Source organism: Benincasa hispida, chromosome 10 (assembly GCF_009727055.1).
Source record: "Benincasa hispida cultivar B227 chromosome 10, ASM972705v1, whole genome shotgun sequence".
Classification (NCBI taxonomy): Eukaryota; Viridiplantae; Streptophyta; class Magnoliopsida; order Cucurbitales; family Cucurbitaceae; genus Benincasa; species Benincasa hispida.
The window spans coordinates 10,645,107-10,652,690 of record NC_052358.1 but is presented as its reverse complement, the minus strand read 5'-3'; the positions used below and the strand labels follow the sequence as shown (position 1 = coordinate 10,652,690).

Here is a 7,584-nt window from a genome sequence, read left to right as displayed (position 1 = left end):
CTAAACGACTAGCAATGGGTTGCTTAACACCATCGTCTAGCACTTCATGTCATCATTTAGTATCCGAGCTCCATTGTATAGAACATCATCGCGTCGCTTAGCAATTCATCTACACGATCGCTTAGCTCCACATCTAAATGATCCATCAGCGCTATCGCGTAGCACTTCATCACATCGCTTAGCGAGCATCGTAGCTAAACGATCGTGTAGTACCATCGTATAGTAAATTCAACGTTCGTTAAGTTCCCACGCCAAAGCTAAACGATTGCTTAATGCTATCATATAGCAAATTGAACGCACCGTTTAGCTCCTGCAGGTACACAATCGTCTAAGTTCAACATCACAACGACCAACGCCCATTGCTATATGATCGTCTAGCTTTTCTTCTCATTGTGTAGTGTCTGGAGCTAGACGATCGCTTAGCAACTAAACCTTAACAATGATTTTGAGCAAAAGCTGGAAAAACTGGAACAACAGCTCGACCTCATTCACTTGTTTCTTCAATTACATATTAATTTCGACTCTAATGACTCCAAATAAATTAAAGACTCTTGCTAACACATAAAAGATCATCAAACAAGATCCAATTACAAATTTAAATAAGAAATTGAAGAGAATTAAAATGCCAAAACTCAGAAAACCATATCAATGCATCAGTTTCATATTTCCCATATAAAACACCCACCAAACCAAAATTAAACTGAATTGAATGCTTATATGATGCTCTGATACTAATTGTAAGATTGTATCAGCAACAACAGAAGCATAAGGATCATCTAAGCACTCAAATTCACTAATTTTGGCAAAGTATAAAGCATGCTCTTGCAGAAAGCAAATGAATTTCAAGACATACCTCTTGTAGAACTTCTTTAAAGCTCCTTCTCCAACTTCTATCTTCTCCAAATCTTGTTGCAGACCACCTAAAGATCTTCTCCACTATTCTCTTGGTGATCTAGATTGAGTTGTGAGACTCAAAACAAGCTTGAATCAAGGGATGAAGGAGAAATGCTCACTGCAGTAATTTTGTTGAAGAACTCTTTCTTCAAACCGAATTTTCTCTCAAATTCTCTATGCATCATCTGTCTTACACAATCTCATCGTGTAGAACACCCCCGCTTACATGTCTTTACATGAACAAACTGATCACATCGTTTATGACACTTTACAACATTTGTAACAATCATAAAGCGGGTCGTATTCAATAGTATCTCCAGAAAAAGGTACCCAACCTAATCCAAGTACTATAGATGATTTAGGCTATCTCAAACTTGATCAAGTTTATGTCTCCACATAAAGTCCAAGTATTCATGACAATAGCCAAGGGTTTGTAGTTTATTGGATTTAGAGTTATTAAACAATTAATAACACTTGTCTGAATAAACTTCATATATGTTTACTGGTTATAAGACTACGAGTTTTAGGACATATAGCCCAACAGTTTATTAGATTGATTGTTACGTATGATTTCCTTGAGTGAGTTGCACGAACTAGATACATATGAAAGAGGTTTGATATCTCTTGAACTTATTTCTTGTAAGAGCATGTTGTAATTTATTTTAAATACATATCTACTTGTTGTTTACTGTAAACTTTGCATTCGATAACTAATAGAATTTGGACGATCCACTTCTGCTCAAGGTTCTCCTCATGTGAGTTTCCTTCAATTGGTATCAGAGTCAGGTTGGTTTTTTATTCCAAATTCTATTATTGTATTGAATTCATTTACAGTATTGGTGGGTTTTATAATCTGCATTGCGTTTATGTGACAAATGTTTATAGATGAATTATTGATGGATGATTACGGGATAGAAATCTCAGTTTTAATGCTTTCTTTAAATTTACAAAGTTAATTTGTAAGGGTCCCCGCGTTTTTGGGCATTATCGAGTCTGTATTTGGAAAAAACTGTTTCTATTCAGCGACGACGACAGATAAATCAGAGCACAAAACGATGATCCAACCGTTCAAAATGAGACCCTAGGTTTCTTTCATGTACCGATCAAAATTTAGCAAGATCCAACTGATAGAACTTTCGCAATCGACAAATTAGTAAAAGTTGTCCCTTAAAAACCAAACTGCACATTTTCTCTCTGTTTTCTCTATTTTTGCTTTTGTTTTCCCTGGTTCTTTTCACAACAACTTTTTGCGATGAATGACACGGACTTACAAACTTGAAGCATGAAATAAATTGTCCAAAAATAAAACGAGTCCTTACAATTTAATCAAATTAAAAAGTAATCTAGTGCTAAAATCGAAAACATTTAAACTTGCAAACCCCACTCAACTTTCCAATCAATCTTGTCCCCAAGATGGTAAGTCTATTGGGTCGGCGACCTGGCTACCCTAACCCATACAAGTCAGAGGACAATCTCTCGTGAACAAGAGTTCATAATATACTAAGGATTAAGACTAAGTTGCATAGGTCATCCAATTGAATTAGGAAACTAATTAGTTAACGGTGTTACATCTAGTGGTTACTATTTCGTAGTCCAGTCTTATACAAACTCATTGCATAGGATACCTCCACTCGCGTATCATCTACACGAATGCGTTGGATCATTGCATTTGTATCAAATACAAAGTGTGTCGTATCCCTAGTGTTATAAAGATTGTACCTAACCTTATCCCTATACTATAGACCCTTTAGACTGTATCTTGAACATTGATCCTTGTATGTTTCCACATATAGTTCAAGATTCATAGGACAACCTTAGATGTTAGTTTATTGGACTTAGGGTTATTAAGACAAAATAGAGAAATTACACAAACAATAGTCTTTATTGAATTAACATCGATAACTCTTTATTAATAACAATCAATTAATAATATTTACTATCTACGAATTTTAGGGCATAAAATCCAACAGATGCATGATTTACTTCCCTAATATAAATGATATCATAAACATTTAAAATATACATTAGCATATTTGACATATCCATAAAGTTTAACTAAAAATATAAATTCAATATATATTTGTTTCAAAATTGTTTATGGCAAACGGTAGCAAATATACATATGCATGCTTGTATTTATTTCAAATGAAATTCAAGACTGAATATATATTTATTCAATGCACATTAGATATGTTAATATGCATCATATGCACTAAAGAAGCATCTATACAAAATAAAAAGTTGAATGCCCAATGATTTATATGGATTTTCAATAGATTAATAATAATGCTTAATTACTCTATACATACCAAGTTGAACTCCAGAGTCCATGTACACAAATGCAGGCTTACCACAAATACTGATAAAATAGAGACTAAACTTTAGTTCAAATGGTTGAAAAATCTCATCACTGGAGAATAGCTCCACAAATCCAAGTATAAACAAAGTTTAGGAAACCAAAATTACCATGCAACCTATTGGTTAGGAACTTTTTACCATTGATCTAATTAAAAGTTAAAAAAAAAAAAACAATATAAAATATACCTTAAAAATCAATTTGCAAGTATATAAATCACATATATGACTAAATTAAAATACCCACCATATGTAAGTTTAAATTCTAAAATACCTAAAAAGTATGTCGAACCTTTTGCGTTCTTGGTATTCCGATGAATCAACTCCAATCTCTAATGAATTGACTTCAAACTTTAATCTCGGCAAAATCTCCAAAGTGGTAGAGGCTCGTGCTGATAACGTGTTATAAAACAAGAGAATACAGAACAAAGTAAGGAGAAGAGAAAGTAGAGAGTGAATGTATTCTCTATTCAATTGTATATCTTAAAGGTCACAATGACAACTATTTATAGATTTACAATGTATAAAAAGGTAAATACATGGAAAAGATAAAGGGAAAAATATTTAAAAATAATATATGAGGATATAGAATCTATGGATATCTATATCTAATATTCAAATATAACATTTTAAACTTTCTCAGGCATTGCTCTTTGTAACTCATCAGTCTTATAGAGAAAAAAACATTCATAATATGCATTAAAACGTATTAAGAAAAAAATATAAAAGCTTACCTAATCTAAAACAAATAAATTTTGATATAAAATTAACAACACTAATAAATTTATTTCTATCCTTCAAATATTACCCAAATTTGATATGCAACGTTATCTATAGCTTGAATCATTTGCCTTGAATGATGTTGACTCATATTCAACTAGCTGTGTCCAATAGAAATTGATCTTAGGCATTTAGGGTCTACTTGGTTCGCAATCTGTATTATGTTTAATGTTTTCAAATTCACTAAGTTCAGCGAATATGAGTTTAGCAAGCAACTCGAACTTTGTTTTTTAAAATTGTTTTTGGATTCTGTGATCCAAACAATGTAAATTCTGAAAACAACATGTTTATGTTTCCATTATATCTAGAATTTGAATTATAAAATTTAAAATACAGAATTATATTAAATAAAAAAAATTAGAAATATAATATGTCATGCTATAAACTTAATTCAATTTTTTTTAAAGCTAAAATATGTATTATGTAATGTATTATAAATTAGGTTAAATTTCAAATTTGGTCCCTATGGTTTGGATAAGGTTAAAAGTTGTTCCATAAATTTTAGAATTAGTTCCCATGGTTTGATATAATTTCATGTATAATTCCTATGGTTTTTTCAATCTTCTTAAATAATTCCTATCATAGGGACTATTTGTGAAGCTTTTATCAAACCATATGGAGTAAATTCTAATTATAAACCATAAGACTTAAATTTTAACTTCTTCCAAACCACAAGGATAAATTTTCAATTTATCTTATAAATTATATAATCTACAAAATAATAATTATACAATTTTTTAACATAAAATCATGTTCATAAATAAATTAATAAAACTTTGTCAGCTAATATATAGTAGGTAACTAAAACTAATTTGTAATTGTTTAAATTAGAATCTAATTTCTGAATTTTGCTACCAAACACTTATCTAAAAGCATAAAATACAACTTTCTTTTCCTTAATCCATTATTTTCAAATTTCTGTTTTCAGATTCTCTACCAAACAAATTCTTAACTTTCTTTGACATGGTTGTGCACAACTTTGGCAAGAGGCCATAATATTAAGTGTTTGTTGTATTATAAGAAAAAAACAACAATCAGAAACGGAATAAGATAAACTACTTTTTATAGTTTCTCAATTTGGCCTATTTTTCATAAATATTTCTTAAAATTTAGAAACAAAAGACAAAAATAATTATCAAACAAATCTATTTCTTAAAAATAGAAATAGAAACGGGAATATTGTCAAATAAACCTAAGTACTTGAGATCTATATTCATGAGAAGTGAAAACTAGAAGAAAATGGCCTTTTCTAATCTTGATCTTTATGAAGGTGGTGGGAATGGGGATTTTTTCTTGGAAGAAGAAGAGTATAGGGTGGGTTTTCTTTTTATAGAGAGCGACGACGATGGTGACAACAATAGTGATGAAGATGAGCAGTCGAAGTTGGATGCCCAAAGATATGTAAAGGATGGGGATCTTTAGGAGAGGAGAGAGATTTTTTATCTGTATATGGGTTTATATTTTAATTTTATTTATAATAAGGGGGCTTTTTAAATATTAAAAAATCGACCAAATTATTTACAAGATGTAGCAAAACTTCACAAATTCGGCAATGCCCAACTCCAACCCACTGAAATACCAAAAAAACCCATCTCACACGCAAAAAACATCCCCAATCTACCGGCATGACCCAACACACGGTTAAACGAGAACCACGTAACGATTTTTCCATCCAATGCATGCATTAACAATTCATCTTCATTTCTATCATTCCAATTTTGAATTCTCCTCTATTCTTCTTCTTCTTCTTCTTCTTCTTCTTTTTCTTCTTCCACTGTTGTTGCTTCTTGCTCTTCTTCTACTTTTGTTGTCGTTGCTTCTTGCTCTTCTTCTTCTTCTTCTTAATTCTTCTTCAGTCGCCATTATTACTCCTTCTTCGTCTATCTTTTATCGACGCCACTGAATCTTATAAGGATTTAACAAATCAACTACATCAGTAACTACTAAACTCTTTAAATTTATAACTCTTTTCTTTTCTTCTCATCAATCTATTAGCGGTCATAGTTATTAAACCTAATTTTTGTTCAGTGTTCATAGTTATTAAATCTAAATTTTATGAATAGATGGTAAGTAACATTAAAAGGAAAATGGTCAAAAGTGAATCATTAGGCAAAGTAAATAAAATAACTACTGAAAACAAGAAGAAGAATTAAAACCAAAGGTATAAATGTTAATCATAAACTTGTGATAGATGGTGATACTGTTCTACCACTATCTGTCTGAGATAGATAATGATAGCATCCTATTACCGTCTATCGCAGATATATGGTGATAAAGAACTATCACTATCTATCTGATATAGACAACGATGACGTTTTATCACTGTCTATCGGAGATAGATAACGATAGCATTCTATCTCATATAGACAGCGATAGAAAACTATCACTGTCTATTGCGATAGATAGTGATAATCCTCTACCACTATCCATCTCATTATTAAGTAAGTTTCTTACTGTCTATCATATGCATATGCCTGCAGGAAGTTGAATGTTGAAGATGTTGACGTTGAAAAAGAAGAAGATGAAATCGAAAAAGAAGTTGAAGTTGAAAAGAACTATAGTGTGTTCTATTCTATCATGGATAGACAGTGATAGACTTCTATAGTGTCTATCTTATTATTAAGTTTTTTAAATTTAGAAGTTTCTTACTTTCTATCATATGCTTGCAGGAAGATGAAGTCGAACCAGACGTTGAAGTTGAAGTTGACGAATATGCTAAAGTAGACATTTATCTATGTCTATCACAATGATAAAAGTTCTCCTACCACTTGCTTATAGAAGTTCACCTTCCGCTTGCTTGTGATAGATACTGATAGTTCACAGTTTTTAATAGAAGTTTGATTGTTTTTCTTCAAATTTGCATTAGAACGAAGGTGTGAGGTTTTATTAGTGTATATAAATGAACTTATATCAATAGTTTATTTGATAGACTGTTTGTCTTGAAGGAACTCTTATTCAATAGTACTTGCGAGCAGAAGCGGATCTTTCCAGTTCATTGTGACAGAATTACTGCATATACATTCAAACATACTTTCATAATGCTAAAGGGATCAAGAAATCATACCAGATGAAGATTTTTTCTTTAGAGTGAGTCTGAAGCCCAACCGTCTACCTCGAACAGTCACCACTCGGACAGAAGAAAACGGAGAAGACAACACCACTGAGAGCCCTCAGTATTCTTGGAGTGAGAATCCAAAGTGTGGGCTTTGTTCGGATTTGGTAGAGGGAAGGAGGAAGAGAGACCGTACACAACGATCAAGCAAGTGGGAGATGCGGTCGTCTATCGCATAGACAATATGCTTGATCATTTAGGTGAAGTATATGATCGTGTAGTAAAAGTAAGCAATCGTCTAAACAATAGTGTAGGAAAAGGTAAATGACCGTGTAGGAAAAGGGTGAGCGATCGTCCAAACGATCGCGAGGAAAAACTAAGCGATCGTCTATACGATCGTTTAGTAAATATCGGGAGTTAAACGATCGCTTAGGAAAAAGGTAAACGATCGTTTAGATAATAGCACTCGACAGTGTAATCGGTATGCGATCGCTTAGTAATAT

The 7,584-nt window shown here is 32.0% G+C and overlaps 1 long non-coding RNA gene across 1 annotated transcript; it reads left to right on the top strand.

Moving 5' to 3' along the window:
• Positions 1-5,431: 5,431 nt before the first annotated feature.
• Positions 5,432-6,970, top strand: LOC120087773. Its single transcript, XR_005484680.1, has 2 exons — positions 5,432-6,589; positions 6,699-6,970. It is a non-coding gene; the product is annotated as an uncharacterized LOC120087773 (long non-coding RNA).
• Positions 6,971-7,584: the final 614 nt, after the last annotated feature.